General features: G+C 42.2%; 1 protein-coding gene across 3 annotated transcripts in view; it reads left to right on the top strand.

The window, feature by feature from the left end:
* Positions 1-1076: 1076 nt before the first annotated feature.
* The window catches only part of BMPR1B (bone morphogenetic protein receptor type 1B), a 373138-nt gene continuing 355814 nt past the window's right edge, over positions 1077-18400 (top strand). For all 3 annotated transcript variants that reach the window (XM_070392526.1, XM_070392498.1, XM_070392490.1), the window contains exon 1: positions 1077-1290. The gene's annotated coding sequence lies outside the window, so the exon portion shown is untranslated. The remainder of the gene's footprint in view (positions 1291-18400) is intronic.

Genomic DNA, 18400 nt, shown 5'->3' with positions numbered 1-18400 from the left:
CAGGAGGCAGCCGATCAATGATTCTCTCTCATCATTGATGTTTCTCTTCTTTTCTGAAATCAATAAAAGTATATATTTTAAAAAGATATTTAAAAAAAGAAAGTTGGAAAAAAGCTGTATCAGTGAAATTGTATTACACTATTTAAATCACACACTCGATGCTCACTAGAGAGGGTTTATCAATACATTAGGGAGATGGCAAAATTTTACACGAGGAAATTAATTCTGGAGGATAGGCAGCTGAAAGGCATTGGGAGGAAACAATTATTTGGAAGTCATTAGCTATCTCCCTGGGAGATAGAATTGGCAAAAAGACTGAATTTAAAAGTCTCCTGAAAGACTGTGGACATATATTTACGTTCTTAAAAAATGTTTCAACACTTAAAGGTTTAGCAAGGAGACCACAAAGTAAAGACATATACTTTTCCAAAATAAACAGTCCTAATTGTAAAATGTCATCAAATACAAATGGAAGGAATTTCCTTTTTGGGTTAGTTTTTGTTTGCTTGTTTTTTAACAGCTTCAAGATATTTGAAGAAAGGACATATTTAATTTTCCTAGGAGACCCAACTCTATGTTTCAGGGTTCTTCAACTCCCTGTCCAGAACCGCAGGCGTAATTCGATGTGCATATGTATTGTTTTTACGAAGTGTGTCAACGTCTTAGCAACTTCTCCAGGGTCCATGGCCCTGAAAAGTTTAAATCTACTGCACTAGGTCAGCTTTGGGGGCGCCCTTCCAGCTCTCAACAATCTTTGTGCTTCAAACATAGATTTGAAAATAAATAAATAAAATAAAAACCCCTTCTTACACACGAGAAAGCGAGCATCTCTGATGGAAATGCAAGTGATACTCCGTGAACCACAGGGAGCTTCGACACTTCACCCCTGACCCAGGGCCGGGGCCTGCGTGACGCCCCGCAGCACCCCAAGGCCAAGGGCCCTTCCTCGGACCGGCCGCGTGCCCTGGGGCAGCTCCAAGTGCGCCGAGCAGTGTAATCCCTCCGTTAAGTGCTTGGCTCGCAGTCTCCAATCACTAGTGGGAGCTGGAGAGGGCAAGTAAAAAAAAAAAAAAAAAAAAAAAAAATTCCAGCGGCCGCGAGTTGCAGAGGGAAGAAAAGTCCGGGGCGCGCGGCGGGGCGGCCACTGCAGCCGGAGCGGACGGTCGCGGTGCGGGCAGCGCGGGGCGCGGAGCGGGCGCGAGGCCTGTGCGGGCGCCGGGCGGTGCGGGACGCGGCCCCCGCGGCGCCGGGGCAGGGACGACAGTGCGGAGCGCCGCGCCGGCCAAGGCGGTAAGACTCGGGCGGACCGCGCGGCGCCCCGAGTGCGGGAGGCGGCGGCGCCGGGCGGGAGCTGCGGGCGCCGGGCTCGGGGTGGCGCTCCCGGCGGGAGGGAGTGTGCAGGGGGGTGAGGACTACAGCCGGCGGCTCAGCCGCGGGGCGGAGGCGACGGGAGGTCCGGGGGTGGCCGCCGGGGCTTTGTGCGCGGGGGGCTCCGCCGGACCCCGAGAGCCCGCGCCCGCGTTGACCGGGGCCGGGCGGCAGCGGGCGGACACGTGCTCCGGCGCTGGGGGTCGGGACCGGCTGGGCCAGGGCTGGGGTCGGAGGGGAGCGAGCGGAGCGCAGCCGGGAACGGGGACCTGGCGGGGAGCCCGCCGCCGGCCCGGGAGGCACGGAGCCCGCGGCCCCAGCTCGCCAGCCACCTGCCTCCGACGCGGGGACCCAGCCCCGCAGCTGCGGACGGTGCGCAGCGGGCGGGTCCCACGTCCGCACTTGCTGGGACTCCCCTGCCACTACCTGTCCCTGTCCTCGGTCTGCGGCTCTGTCTGTCATGCTCCCAGTATTTCTGTCTGTCTGCTTCCTCTAATTCTCTCTCCCGTTCCCTCTTCCCACCCCCTCGGGCTCGCTCTCCCTGGTCAGCTTGTCTCTCTGTCTCCTCTCTCTGGCTCCCACTCTTTCGCACTCTCATCTAGAGCCTGACTTTGGGCTCCTGGTCTCTCCTTCCTCCTGGCCCTGGCGCTCTGCGCGCATCAGTCTACCTGTCCCTGCTTCGGTCGGTCTGTCCCTTGCGGCGTTAAGATTTCGGACGTGAAGAGAAGACCCCCCTGCAAGTTGCCCGGTGGGTGTCTTACTCCCTCTGAGCCCCGCTCAGCTGCATCGGGGCCCCTGGAAGTAGTTTTCGGTAGACGGGGAGCGCGGTGGCTTCCCTGTTACTGTTAGGAATCGCTCTCGTCACCTTCCCACCAGGGTGAGGTCAGTGACTGAGCAGCCACAGAGGTGCCCAGGGAACGAAATCAGGAGAGGAGGGCTGCTTAATGGCCTCCAACATGTCAGGGGGCTGTACCCCACAGACCTGCAGCGAAGCACCACCACCTGGGAAAGGTTCCTGACCTCCCCCAAGAAACACAGAGGCTCCACCACTAATGGGAGGACACAGCTGGGAAGCACAGGCAAATACTTTGAAAAAGCACCTACGAACATTTCTTGCTTCACTAAACTGATGCCAACCTGTTTTGTTTGTTTGTTTGTTTTGTTGGTGTGTTTTTTTACATATATTTTTAGGGTCCTAGTGACAACTCTCCTAATTATTGTTTTGGGAACCTTATGAGAAATGTTCTATGTCAACCGGGACATTTGTCTTTAAGAAAATACTCGTCTTTGTACTCTTATACCTCTTCACACTCTAGTGATCAAGAAGAATTATTTCTACCTGCAAAGAAAATAGGAAAGGATTTGTCAGTAATTTTGAAACACGAGACTTTCCCGAGATCAATAATTTCTTTGGAAAATTTTCTCTATAAGGATGTTTTGAAGGATATTACATCTTAGTGAAATATGCACGTTATTACACACTTAGGTCATTGTGCGATGCAGAAGAGGGTTGTGTGCTGTAAGCAAGGCATAGTAGTGATGGTTTTTGTTTTTATGGGAAACATAGCTGGGAAATTAATTGCTCTGATTTTCACTGTTTTCTTTAGTCATGTATAGTGTACCTTTGTTTTTAGCCAAATATGGCCCAGGGCTACAAAACTCGATACAGTGTGTTATTTGTCCAATCTGAATTACCATTTAGAAAACCACCTTTTCCTTTTGGTCACAAGATATAAGTTGATATGATCTCATTACTCCTGTGCTAGGGTCTGCTGATGAATTTTAATGGCACTGCTTTGTGATTCTAAATCAAAATGTTAGTGTTTGGTGAGTTAAAATCTTGATTTATGTCATGTTAGTGAATCATCACTATTTATGGGGGCTTTGCCACCTTGTCTGCCAGGTGCTGCCCAGCCTGTGGCCCAGGCAGGGCTGTCGGAAGCTCCCTGTTAGGGTATTGTCCCTGAGTGACGTGCTGCCTCTACTGACGGCGTGTTCATATACGTCCCCCTCAGAATGTTCCAGTCATTAAATAGTATTTATTAAAAGGAAATTGACTTAATATTTCCCTCATAAACTTTGAAAACTGTGTGCAAGATGGCCTGATAAATTATTTTTATTATAGTAAATGCTGATTTTTATTCGTTTATAAGGCAATTTAAAATGTGATATCTTTTGGTGCATGTAGCCACCTCCACACTTCCTCTGCGCTCAACTCCTACTTATCATTCACCTATAAAGTCAGTTGTCTCCTACTCCAACCTAATTTTCATAAAAACCCTCATGGCTGCCTCTTAAGCTTCTGAAATCGTCTCTTTCAGCATTCACCTCTCTGCGGTATAATTACTTGCTTGGCTCTTTGTTGCTGGGCTGTTTTCTCCGTGAGCTGGGGGTAGTATTCCTTTACTTTTTTTCTCTGAATTTCAGCGACCCAGCAAAGTACCTGGCATATGAGAAAGACTCAAAAAATCCTTGAAGGATGACCTGTGCTCCAATTTGTCTCTACCTTGCGGTACTAATTCTTTGTGGTTGCTTCAGGGAAATACTTGAGCATGGAGTAATCACAGATCATAGAATGAGGGATGAAAAGAGTCTTAGAAAGCATCTTACCACACACGTTAATAATGAAGATGAAGTAGGTGAGGCTCCAGGAGCTTGGACACTACGCTCGGAAGTAGGCAGCAAAGCCACCTGGGCTATAGAACTGAGACCTTGTGCTCTTTTTCCAGGGGCCACAGTTCCTTTCACTGGACTCATGCTTGCCTTCCTTCACTAGAAATTGATAAGTCTGTTGCTCGAAGCTAACAGTTATTATATGAGCACTGAAGATTTCTTCTCATGCCACCCAGAACAAGGTCATGCATGAAATGTATCAACTGCAGTCACTGATAATCATTTGTTACACATATGTATGGCGGTAATATTTGCCTTTTTAGAACACTGACTTCTCCGTGCTTTCATGTTTTGAGTGCTGTGTCATCTTGGGCAGACTAATTATTTCTACCTGCAAAGAAGATTTAGGTTCCTTGCGACTTACATGTTCTCTTCTATAAGTTTCTGCCTGTGTGTGGAAGGGGGGTGGGGAGAAAAGGAAGTTTGGACCAGATTAGGGGTTCTTTTTGAAGTTATTCTTCAGAGACCACCAGTTTAACTCCCGGAACAACTGCAAATTCATCTGTTTTACATATCAGACTTCCTTGTGAGCTTTTGTTTGAAAAAAGGCTAACACAGTTTAAAAAAGGCTTGAAGACCACTTCACTTGATGTTTTCCAATCTTCCTTCCAGTACTTGAATTTCATAATCAAGATAATTTCCAGCTTTTAAATGTGGGCATTCGGAGGATGGGTGATAAAGGTCTTAAGGACAGAAGGAGAAACTGAGTTTGCATGAGAGATATTCATTCCAGGTTTCCATGTGGCAGATTTGATGCAGTGGCCAGAATGGGGCGGGGGGGGGGGGGGGGGGGGGGGAAGAAGGGGGGGTGCACATGGGCCTGGCTAGAAATATAGATTCAACAGTCATTCACAGGAAGTTAATGATTAAAATTGAGGAAAACAATAACTTTTTAGGTATCTGGGAAGAGAAAGAAATGAAGATTTAGGGGTGGACAAGAGGGACATTTTATGATACTTCTGAATATTTTTTAAGCTCATGTATAGTATTAAGATAGAAAAGGATAGATAATGCATAATTTACATCAGACAACAATCTCTTTTCATGATTTTTAGAGCCTCTGCTTATATGTCAATTATCTTAATTACATCCATTTTTACTTAGATGTTTGAGTGCCTACGTTTGCCCGGCATTATTATATGCTCTGAGGACACGCAGCCATATGAGACCCAAGGTCCTTGCTGTCATTGAACTTGCATGCTAGAGAGTGAAACACAACGAACTATAAACAAGCACACTAGAAAGATCATTTCCAGTAGTGAAATTGTCATTAGGAAAACAAGATAGGGTGATATGACAGCAAGGGACGGGGGCTACTTTGTACAGGGTGGTGGTCAAGGAAGGCTTCTCTAAGGATGTTCTGAACAGCAAGAAAGAGCCAGCCCAGGGAAGATATGGGAGGACTTCCTGGCAGAGGCAACATTAAGGCTGTCTCTAAAGGGGCTGGGTGCACATTGGACTTAGGCAATTAGGGGAAATGGTAGGAATGAGGTCAGGGAGATAGCCAGGCCCATGCTATGAAGTGTGCATTTCATTCAAAGTAAATTTTATTGAATCCCTGGAGAATTTTAAACAGAGAAGTGAACAAATCTGACTTAGCATGTCTGTCTGTAGTGTGAGCAAGAATGTCTGGCGATGACGTGGGAGGCTATGAGAAGTCCTTAGCTGAGTGTTTGGTGGTTTGGCCACCGGTGGAACCGAGCAAGATTGATCCGACATTGTTCTTATCACAGAATGAGTCATTGAATTGAATCAGGCTTCCCCTCCCTTTCTTTCTTTTTTTTTCTTTTTTTACTTGATCTACATTACAGCAACCCACTGGTTCAACAGTTGCTTTTACTTTTAAATGCAGACCCCAGCACCTTACAGTTCCCAGATGTCACATAAAGTTTGTGTTCTGGTTACAAAGGAAAGGAAGCAAATCAGAATTCTCTAATCAGGTTCCAGTGTCATTTTTCTCTACCCCTCAGCTTTGAAAACTTCGCATGTTTCTTGAAAAATTTCACTGTAAAGTCTGCTTTGTTAGATCTGGAACTCACCCTTCATTGTATATACCCAACTCTTTGCAATGAACTAGTATACAGTAGGCATTCAGTAAATATTTATGGAATGTTGTTGGATGGAGTCTGTTAGAGACCCATAACTTTTTAAAAAGCTTTTTTTATTGATTTTTAGAGAGAGAGGAAGGGAGAGGGAGAGAGAAAGAGAAGTATCGGTTTGAGAGCGAAACATTGATCGGCTGTCTCCTGCACACCCCCTACCAGGGTTTGGGCCTGCAACCTGGGCATGTGCCCTGACCGGGAATTGGAATTTCAGCCTTTTGGTGCATGGGATAACACCTAACCAGCTGAGCTACACCAGCCAGTTTTGATTCAGCTGACTTTGTTTTGCCTATGTATCAACAAGTATATGGCTCCTTGGGCCTTCAACTTTAGAAGATATTAAATAGCAAGTTTAGAGATAAGTTTTCTGAAAGCTGTGTTTATTTAGTGGCTCAAGGAAAAAAGATACAATCCAATAATTTCTATAACATCTCTTGTCTGGCTGTCTTGAGATAAACATTTTAGTCATTTTTATAGCAGTTAGATAGATATAAACTTAAACAAGTACAGACACATCTGTCACTCGTTAATTTGTTGATTTATGAATCTGAAACAATTCCAAGGAAGTCTGTAATGATGGTGCCTTCGTCTAAATTAATCTCTTGATAGAAATCAGTGAGTGTTATCTAACTAATACACTTTACAACTGTCTATAAAAGGTACTAAATTATCTAATCTGTTCTTTTTCTGGAACAAACTACGTCTTCAGCTGTTGTCCACTAACCATTTAGCTGTAATAGTACACATAGTGGGGAAATACCCTCTTACTCCTCCTATTACAGAATGTAGCACTCTACTCAAATGGGGTTGCATACAGCTTGGACACATTTTTATATATCTAGCTATTATCTTTCATTGCTTCTTTAGCGCCCTTTCCGTTAGTCAAGAGTCCCTTCTATATCTGAGTGTCTTTTCTTACTGTGTAACTCAGTTTGCTAAAACCTCACACATTATTACATTGGCCTCTATGTCAGATACCTTCTGTTGGCCTCCAGATCCTCAGGCAATTAGGGGAGATGATAGGAATGAGGTCAGTGAGATAGGTAGGCCCATGCTATGAAGTGTGCATTTTATTCTCCCTTACGTTCTTTGCCCACTAGGCTACCTGGGTGAACCGCTCTGATTCCAGATGGCTTAGGGCCGTGGTCGGCAAACTGCGGCTCGCGAGCCACATGCGGTTCTTTGGCCCCTTGAGTGTGGCTCTTCCTAAGCCTTAGGACAATGATGGCGAACCTTTTGAGCTCGGTGTGTCAGCATTTTGAAAAACCCTAACTTAACTCTGGTGCTGTGTCACATATAGAAATTTTTTGATGTTTGCAACCATAGTAAAACAAAGATTTATATTTTTGATATTTATTTTATATATTTAAATGCCATTTAACAAAGAAAAATCAACCAAAAAAATGAGTTCGCGTGTCACCTCTGACATGCGTGTCATAGGTTCGCCATCACTGCCTTAGGAGCACCCTAATTAAGTTAATAACAATGTACCTACCTATATGGTTTAAGTTTAAAAAATTTGGCTCTCAAAAGAAATTTCAGTCGTTGTACTGTTGATACTTGGCTCTGTTGACTAATGAGTTTGCCGACCACTGGCTTAGGGCATTGGGAACCCCCAGCAGGAGATTGGAGTGGAGAGGCAGTACTTTTTCTTTTAGCTCCTTCCCTGCAGATCAGCGTTGGCTGCCTGTGTCCAATGCTCTCTCAAAGGAGTCTTCTCTGTATTATTCTGTCCTTCCAGATTCCAGTAATCTCTTGAATAGCTCCTCTGCTTTTACTATCCTGATTTACTCTACTACCATTTAGGTTCTTTCACATCCCTGCCTATACTTACTAAGTTGTTTGTAAATAAATCCCCTTCTACTTATTAGAAGTATTAGAAGTTGTAAGAATTAAGTGCCCATTTTCTGTTGATTCAGCTTTTGAAAGCCTCCTCTTTTTTTGGAACCTTCCTGGATTGATTGGTAAGAGCAGTTGACCTCCTTACCTCTGTTGGACATCTGCTTTCCAGTCCGAATTATATGCTTCCATCAGTGCGACAGTAGCTTGGAAAACCTAGGCTGTCATTATATAAACACTTTTCTGTTGACCAGTTTATTGCTTTAACCTTCTTACTTGATAGCCTGTATGCCTTCCGCACATGTAATTTGTTGTCTCATTCACTCTTTTATTCATTTGCTACTGCAGTGCCATATTTATGGAGTCACTTTTTAGGGCAGGCGCTGTGCAAGGTGCTCTGGATACAAAAAGGCAGATGTTTGCCCTTAATTGGGATGAGGATTAGGGAGGAGATAGGAAATAAAAATAAACTTAATATTTACAAATCCAGTTTGTGATGAGGGCTGTGAGAGAGAGGAGCAGAGAGGGCTAGCATTTGCTTGAGATCACAAGCAACTGAAAGGCCGGGGCTTTTCTGAGGGGCTTTTGCTGGCCTGCATCTGTTATGCAGGCTTTTCCAAATAATACAAACAATAAATGTCTTGAGAGGAGAGTTAGAAATTGCAGGTAAACCTACAGAAAATAAATTGCCTTAACCTAGTACCTAAAGTTAATATTTTAATATATGCATATATATATATAATAGACCCTTTAAGAATTTTCTTGTGCATTTTTATGTGTTTTTAAACAAAAAATGTCACATATATTATTTTGTTACTTGCATTTTCAATGAACTATACATAATACCATTCTATATCAATATATTCATTTTGAAACATAATATTTAGTGAATAATAATTTAATGTAAAATCACAAGCTTCCTCATCTCCCTGCTGGTTGTATTTATTCAAATTGTTTGTTTGTTTATTTATTTATAATCCTCATCTAAGGACAAGTTTAGAGAAAGGAAGGGGGGAGATGGGGGGGGTGGAGAGGGAGAGAGAGAGAAACATCTATGTGGGAGAGGAACATCCATAGGTTGCCTTCGGTACATGCCCTGAACCCAGGTATGTGTTCTGATCAGGAATTGAACCTTCAACCTTTCGATGCACAGGATGACGACACACAACTAACTGAGCCACTCTGGCTGGGATATTAGAATTTTTTAAAAGTTACATAAGCATGAAGAAGAAAATAAACATGACTAGTAATCCCACCATTAAATAAGCTTTAGAAATTATGAGACATTGGAATTAGAGTATAGAAATGTCCTAACTCATACAAATTTTTACTTTATAATTCTTTTGGTTTATAATGTCTGATCAAATCTACACTAATAAAAGAGAAACATGGTAATTAGCATACGACCGCTACCCTTTTCATTGGCTAGTCAGTGAGTATATGCAAATTAACTGTCAGCCAAGATGGCAGCCGGCAGCCAGGCACTGAAGCGAGCAGGGAGGTTTGCTTGCTTCAGTGACTGCAGACTCCAACGTTCCCCGCCTCACTTGCCGGCCTCTCAGCTGCAACTCTAAGAAACTATGTACTATGTTGCAAATAAGAAGCTAAACAAAACTCCAGAAACCCGCTTTCAGTCAGCTGGGCTTTAGCAACATTGTATCGATGTTTTCAGCAGCGAGGCCTCAGAGCTAAAGCTGGCCCAGAATAAAAAAAAAAAAAAGAAAACAAGGAGCGGTTGGGAGCTTCAGTCACTCGCTTCCGGAAAATAGCCCTCAGCCCCTCACCCAGACTGTCCAGGCACTCCAGTGGGGACCCCCACCCTGATCCAGGGCAAACCAGCCAGCCCCCACCCATGCACCAGGCCTCTATCCTATATGGTAAAAGGGTAATATGCCTCCCAGCACCGGGATCAGCGGAGCAACGAGGCTCCCGGCACCGGGATCAGCGTGACAGGGGACAGCGCCCAAACCCCCTGATCGCCCTGCGGCTCTGTGTGTGACAGGGGGCGGGGCCACAACCTCCCTATCTGCCCTGCTCTGTGCCTGATAGGGGGGAGCTCCCCAATCCCCTGATTGCCCTGCGGCTCTGTGTTTGACAGGGTGCAGCGCACCAACCCCCTGATGGCCCTGTTCTGTGTGCGACAGGGTGTGGCGCCCCAACCCCCCCCCCCCCCCCACGGGCCCTGCTCTGTGTGTGACAGGGTAGAGCCATAACCTCTCCATCGGCCCTGCCCCGAGTGTGACAGTGGCGGCGTCCCAACCCCCTGATCGGCCCTGCTCTGTGGGTGATAGAGGGTGGCGCCCCAACCCCCCTCCACAGGCCTTGCTCTGTGTGTGACAGGGTAGAGCCATGACCTCCCCATTGGCCCTACCCTGAGTGTGACAGGGTGCAGCGCCCCAACCCCCTGATCCGCCCTGCTCTGTGTGTGACAGGGGGCGGTGCCCCAACTCCCCTATCGGCCCTACTCTGTGAGTGACAGCGGGGAGCTCTTCAACCCCCTGATCGGCCCTGCTCTGTGCGTGACAGGGTACGGAGCCCCAACACCCCTGATGGGCCCTGCTCTGTGCGTGACAGGGGGTGGCGCCACAACCTCCCCATCGACCCTGCCTTGAGTGTGACAGGGGGCAGTGCCCCAACCCTCCAATCGGCCCTACACTGAGCGTGACTGAGGGTGACATTGCAACCTCCCGATCCACCCTGCTCTGTGCATGACGGGGCGGCGCCCCAACTCCCCAATCGGCCCTGCTCTGAGCCTGACCAGGGGCTGCACCTAGGGATTGGGCCTGCCCTCTGCCACCCAGGAGCAGGCCTAAGCCAGCAGGTCATTATCTCCCGCGGGGTCCCAGACTGCGAGAGGGCACAGGCCGGGCTGGGGGACGTGCCCCCCCCCCCCCCCCCCCCCCGAGTGTACAAATTTTTGTGCACTGGGCCTCTAGTTAATTAAATAACAACAGAGAGGGAAAAACAATGTAACCAAACTTCTCTTGTTAATCATGTTGTAGGGATTTTTAGGTCTTCTACCATTGCTAGTTCTTTTTGTCTCATTAGATATTAAATGTGAAACTAGAGTTTGAAGTAGTATGAGCTATTTGACTAATTCAGATAAGCAATTTTCATATAACATTATGTTTGATTTGATTGCATTTGCTTTCTTGGGGTGTGCCATGGAACAGTGATTTTGTGGAATGTCAGGTGTGTAGCCAGCACAAAAAGGATCCTATGGGCGGCAGCAGAGCCTACTGGGTAATTGTGGGGACTGGAGTTGGCCTATCTTTGAATTTTGGCTTTATCACCTGTTAGCTGTGCAGCCTTGGCCGAGTTACTGAACCTTCTGTCTCAACTTCATCATTTGTAAAACAGGGATGGCAATACTAGTGATTACTTTATAGGTTTGTATGAGGATTAGACTGGCAAATATTTGTAAAGCACTTAGAGCCAAGCTAGGCACATGTAAACACCACGGAAGCATTTGATAAGTAAATAAATGCTAAAAGAAATCTGGGAATTGCTGATCTTTTAAAACTGCAAGCCTTCTTGTGCCTTTATTATGCTGATGTGCACTGTGCTGGTCCTGAAGAGGGGTATTTGACCATGGGGCATGTAGTTTTCCCTGCATATGTCACTGGACTAATAATGTTCCTCAGAACACACTTTGGGGAAAGATGGATACAAATAATCGGCTAAACATTTCACCATTCTTTTGCCAGCACTTGTTACTCTATCCATCGCATCTATCAGAGAGTAGGAACCCAGGTCTTGCTGTTTTTTTCCTTCTCCTTTTCTTTTTAGAGGTAAAATGAATGTTTTTCTTTATTGCCCGGAGAAAGGCGTTCTTGCCAGTATAGATACGAGTATCCCCTGGGGATCGCTGAGCCCCAGGTTTGCAGTGTATAATGTTTTCTAAAAAGCTTCTTATTATTAGTTTTTCTAATAATGTCCATACTCATTGATGTGAACGTGGGAATTATAGGGAACTGTAACAAATAAAATAAAAATCACTCACTCTACCACACAAAGATAGCCACTATTATGAACAGTTTGGGTCTTTTTTTTTTCTTTACAAAATTGGGAGCATAATATAATATGGTTTTGTATCCTGCCTTTTGTCCTGCTTTGACTTTATTTATATAATGTTCTCCATCCGAGACGTGCGGTGATTTCTGGCTTTCAGATGATTGGTAATCTACATTTCAAAAGAGCTTCCTTCCTTACGTACCAAATTCTGCGGCCTGAGACAATATGAAAATAAAATGGTGCATCTAGCATGAGTTTCTCTCTTATTTTAAGTATTCTCGGAAATTGGAACCACCTGGTAAGCAGTTGGCAATTCAGTTTAAAAGACCTGGAGTAGGTGACCTCAGGTTGCTTCATTTTTATGAGTCATTCCAGTGTTCTAGCCAGCAGCCAGACGGACGCATCGGAATCCACGACCAGGCTGGTTTGGAGGCATTACTGACTCACCCTGAGTGACTGTAAGTGAACTTATATCATGTTGAGATTAACTAGGAAAAGTTATCCAGGGACGCCCAAAATAAATATAACTACTATTTACGTTTTAAATGATAAATCTGTTCCCTCCATTGCATGTTGGAGGTAGGGTTCTAATAATATACCAACATGGAGGACAAACATTGTCTCTGACTATTTTATCTTGTCCTATAATTTCGAATAGGAAATAATATTATATTTATATGGCAGCACATAACTAAGAACTTTAAAAATACTAATTGTTTTCAGTTTTTACTCTGTGTGCTTCATGAAGTACATAGATGGATGCCATAATGATTAAAATATATCAGCTCAGTAAGCCCTTTTTCATTCATATGTTCTTCTTCAACAATTTTGAATCTTCAGCTCACTGGAGATTAAATTAATCACTCTTTACAACGCTTATCTTTTACATCAGTTAGCAAATTAAAATATTTAACGTCTTTCTGAAGAGAAAAACCATGCTATGTTGTTTAATTGAATTAAATTAGCTTTTCATGGAAATTTACCTAGGAGCTGTTTCTGGAATCAATTTGGAAAATGATCTTTGTATTCTGTGGCATTTATGTTTGATTATGTTTTTCTTAGTAATTCTCAATGGGCCTGATTCACTCCTTGCTTTAGTCATCAAACCCTTGCAATTTTTGTAGGCAAATTAGGCATTTCCTACCCCATAATTATGCATGTTTATGGATAATGTATGCTTCCTCCTTATGTTTAGATGGTAAAGAATTCTTAATTCTATAACCTAAAATTATCTATTTTATCATTCTGTAGAATATGTTAAGGCTGAGCTAAAAGTCACATGTAAATTAACTTCTTCCAAAAAATGTTTTGTAGAATTTAAATTTTGATGCTTTTACCAATCACAGCAGGTGCTGCTGCTTGTAAAAAAAAAAAAAGAAAGAAAAGAAAAAAAAAAGGCAGATAATCTAAAACTTCTTTTAAATCTATTGCCTGGGAGCAATCTGTATCTCAGGCACATCAAAGATTTTGTGCACTACATTTTTTGCATTCTCTCTTGCCCTGTGATCTGTGATTTACAAAGTCATGAAGCAATGGAAAATTGCTTACTAAAAAACTCAATTTTCTAGTTTTTTTTTTTTTAGCTGTAACATTTATCCTTTGTGATCAACAGCATGAAAATATATTTTATATACTTGGACTATAACTTAATGCCTTTATTTCTCGACTACTTCATATTTAGCAGTTTAAAGAACTTTACAACATATTTAGCTTAAAAAAAACACACAAACCTTTGCAGTACCTGCCACAATCTGGATGTTAGAACTGTGTTGTTTTTCTCCTCAGTCCTGTGAATACAGGAGTGTTCATTGAATTCTCTTTACTTCCCTCCTCTTTTCTTCTTCCTTCTCTTTTTCTCTCACTTTTGCACCTGATTTGAAAACCCTATTTCCTCTACTTTTTCTGAACCAGAGGGTGGTTAAACACATACTGGTTTTTATGATCCTGAGCCTCCAGAGCAGCGGTTCTCAACCTTCTGGCCCTTTAAATACAGTTCCTCATGTTGTGACCCAACCATGAAATTACTTTAGTTGCTACTTCATAACTGTAATGTTGCTACTGTTATGAATCGTAATGTAAATATCTGATATGCAGGATGGTCTTAGGCGACCCCTGTGAAAGGGTTGTTCAACCGCCGAAGGGGTCGGGACCCACAGGTTGAGAACCGCTGCTCCAGAATATTTCCTTAGTCCTTACTAGCTTACCATCCTGTGATGGATTGGAGTTTTTGACTAAGTTAGCATAATGATGATTAGTGTTCTGTAAATATGATCTTAAAATACTTTAATAATACTATAGACAGATAATAACAGTAAGGTGCATTTATGTTTTGTTATGAATCACTTATTTAATTACATATTTTCATTCAAAATATTTTTATGAAATGTCCATTTAAAAATATATTTTTATTGATTTCAGAGAGGAAGGGAAAGGGAGAGTTAGAAACATCATTGATGAGAGAGAATCATTGACCGGCTGCCTCCTGCACGCCCCCCCCACCGCCCCTCCCGGGGACTGAGCCCACAATCCGAGCATGTGCCCTGACCGGGAATTGAACCATGACCTCCTGGTTCATAGGTCTACACTCAACCACTGACCCACACTGGCGGGCAAAATGTCTGTGTTTTAAACATTTAAACAGATGCTTACAGGTAAAAAAACAAAACTAAACTAAAATGGTGCAGATATATATTATATAAAATATATTATAGCTATTACTTGGGTCTAGACAATTTTCATTCCTTTATATAATCTGATGTACAAAAATCTAAAATTTTATTATATAGGGTTTTCACCAAGTACTCTCAGGCTCCTATTTTATTTGAAATTCCATGTATTTATAATTGTGGTTTGAAAACTCTTAGGCAATCTTGAACACTTTTTTTTATAAGTTACATGCAGCCTGACTAACCATGAGACTGTAAATTCCATTTTTGGCTCATCTCTCCTAAACCTGGAAGGTATAATGCAGTTTAACAATAATATTTTACATCTTTAGTTTGTGAATAATGTCTTTCTTACAAGTGGGATTATTAAATATTTATGCAGTATGAAAGAACTTGATGCCATATATGTCAAAGAGATAGTCATGTCTTGCTCTAAGGGGAAAGATGTTTAAAATCACAGAAAATACACTATCAAAAAATAAATGCAGAGCACAAATAGCCTGAATATGAGAAAAATAAAATAAGTTAAGAACACTTATGAAGTGCCAAATTGATTCAGTCTATTATCCTGTCTTTAGGCGATGCCAACAGGAGATATATTAGGGAAGTCTAGGTCTGGTGTTTCATGATTTCACTTTCAAAATTTAATATTATATCCTCCAAATATCTTAGTTTTCCTCAATATAAACCACTGCTCTCTTTTGGAACTGATGAGAATTTCTTAGTTTGTTTAACTTCTTGGCTTTACATTTCATTCCTTAACCAAGTTGAGTATTATAGTTGAAATATAGCAGCCATAGCTTAATATTTGTCTTGTCTATACTTTCCATCGTTACATAGAGTCTGTGAGTCTTGACATCTATAATATTTCCTTGTGGCCTTCACCTTTCTAGACTCAAAGAATGCTGATTTTTCTTATTTTACATCATAGGCCTGTTCTGTGGACCACTTGGTCATTTTATTTTTATTTGGTTGGATTTTCCTCAGTTTCTAAATACCCTCTCCCCTTTTCCCTCTTTTTTGGAGTAGAGTTATTTTTTTATTCAGCAGCAGATATTTTTAGAGTGCTAGGCTGTATTAGACTAGAACTGCATGTAGTATTTCAAGTAGAGATGCCCCATGGTTTTAAATAGGATAAAAATCATGTGTTTTGCCCTAACCGGTTTGACTCACTGGATAGAGCGTCGGCCTGTGGACTGAAGGGTCCGAGGTTCGATTCCCATCAAAGGCATGTGCCTTGGTTGCGGGCACATCTCCAGTAGGGGGTGTGCAGGAGGCAGCTGATTGATGTTTCTCGCTCATTGATGTTTCTAACTCTCTGTCCCTCTCCCTTCCTCTCTGTAAAAAATCAATAAAATATATTAAAAAAAAATTATGTGTTTTGTTCTTGGTTGATGTTGGTGCCGTTGTTAGCTTTCTTGGCTATGGGAATGCATTCATTCCATGACTTTTAAGCTTCTTTCTGTTATCACTAAGGCTCATTATTTTGAGCAGTACAGTCTGTATATTTTCTCTCCTACATGCATAACCCTATAGTATTCTGCGTTGAATCATATTTGATGTTTCCCCCTAGTAACTCATAAAATTTTGGAAATCTTGTAGGTTATCCCACTAACTTGGCATTTCACATACTGGAAAAACTTAGTATCTTTTGCAGACCTGGAAAATTTTATCTACATTTCCTTTTCTACATCATTTATAAAGATGTTAAATAAGACCATTTCCAGCACCTTCCCTATTTATAGTTTTCTGCCAGAGTAATGCCTTTTTTTTTCACTGTCTTCTTTGTTTCTCCAGTAAAAAGTTCACCGGATCCTATGGTGATTCAGTTCTTTTTAATAACTTTTGTGGTAGTACCTTGTCAAGGGCTTTTTTAAAAAATGGAGTAGATTATATCTACTGATTTCTCCCTTGAGGCTCCACTCGGCTTTTAGTTTGCCAACACATGATCACCCTTGAAAAAAATCAAAGCTAGTCCCGCCCCATTGTTTGCTAAATTCTTCAGTGACCTTATGCTTTTGCATAGATCAGGGGTCCTCAAACTTTTTAAACAGGGGGCCAGTTCACTGTCCCTCAGACCGTTGGAGGGCCGGACTATAGTTTAAAAAAAAACTATGAACAAATTCCTATGCCCGTGGGCCGTAGTTTGAGGACCCCTGGCATAGATGGACCTCACGAATGTGTCAAATTGCCAAGAAATAATTATAGCACTAAGTTGAGGGAATGTGAAAGGCTGTGGATAAAAGAGATGAAATTTAGCATCAATGTGGATGGTTGAACTATATAAGCAAGCAAAAAATAAAGAGGTTACCTTGTTTGAGTCTTTCTTGTGTTATAGGCAATGTGCTGAATATCTTCTTTAACAGAGTAGTGATTGCTATCCCATTTTACATATAGATAAAAGAATTTAAGGCACAGCGAGGTTCCCAGGTGGTAGTCCAGGATTCTAGTATAGAACCATCCGATTCTAATTCTCTCTTTAAATGTTGGAGTACTGTTAGAGCCAGACATTGTGTTAGTTACCGGTGACACAAAGATGGCCAGCACCCTGATGGTTTGAGAGCTTGGAAAGACCCCAGAGGGAAGGAAGAGAACTGTGCGTACAACTGTGTGAGAGCATAGAGAAAGATTGATCATTGAAGAGTGCTCAAGATAGAGGCTTGGGTTATTGATCCTATTTTGAGAAGAGGGATGGATAAAGAAAGGAAATGTTCAAAAACTTTGGAAAAATATATTTTGAACCTTAAATGTTGTAATTTTCCCTCTCTCCCTCTCCCCCCACCCTTTCAGTTATGTATCATTTCTATACAGAGTACTGGCACTGTTTTTGTTGTTGTTGTTGTTTCTTTGTTTTTTAGAGCAAATGTACTACGTCTTTACTAAAGTGGACTTCCATTTGATCCACATGGTGTGTGTGTGTGTGTGTGTGTGTGTGTGTAAGAGAGAGAGAGAGAGAGAGGTAAGATGAAATGTTTTAGTGAATTTGGGAAATCAAATAGCTTTGGTAATTTGCTAAGAATATAGACATGCGAATGATGAAAAAAGATAATTTAAAATTGATCAATTTATCTGAAATGACATTTAAAAATTTAAACAATTAGTTTGAAGGAAGCACCGTAACATATGCCTAATAGTAAACATTGGATTGTGAGACTTGGCCAACGTGCAGTTGTTGGCAGGAACCAAAAGGTATGCACTAAAGATATAATAAAAATCTTCAAGGAGAGTTTGATCTTGAAATGCTTGTGAATTGTTTTTCCCCTAATATTTAAGTGGACTCTAGATCACCATGTGCAATAAAGATATTACCTGTATTTTAATCTCCTATTTTGATTTGTCAGAATGTGCTAGAGTGAAATGAAATTACTTCAGTCGCTTTCCAGGCTAGTTTGCAACCTGCTCAAACTAACGTTGTCTGCCGGTCAGATAGTTTACTTCATATCTCTTCATGCGTCTTTTCTATAAAGAGTCATAAGACCTCTTTTGCTTTTTACAAATTGTGTTTACAGAGCAAAATGCAATGAGGTCTTTTGGCTGTGGCCATGGAGTTTAGCTAAGGCAGAATTATTAAATTAAAAAAGAAATCTTTAGTTTTCCACATAACCAGATTAAATGTGTATTTTACGTGGAGCCAAAGTGCTATGGGGAAAGTGAAGTTTAAATAGATTTCGGCATTAAAAGTAAAATGGTAATTTTTAGAAATTTAACATTAAAATACTATATAATGTTAAATCAACA

This window comes from Myotis yumanensis, unplaced genomic scaffold, assembly GCF_028538775.1.
Source record: "Myotis yumanensis isolate MYYU_CA2020_CCGP unplaced genomic scaffold, mMyoYum1.0.hap1 SCAF_1, whole genome shotgun sequence".
NCBI classification, from domain to species: Eukaryota; Metazoa; Chordata; class Mammalia; order Chiroptera; family Vespertilionidae; genus Myotis; species Myotis yumanensis.
This window is presented reverse-complemented; position numbering and strand designations above follow the sequence as displayed.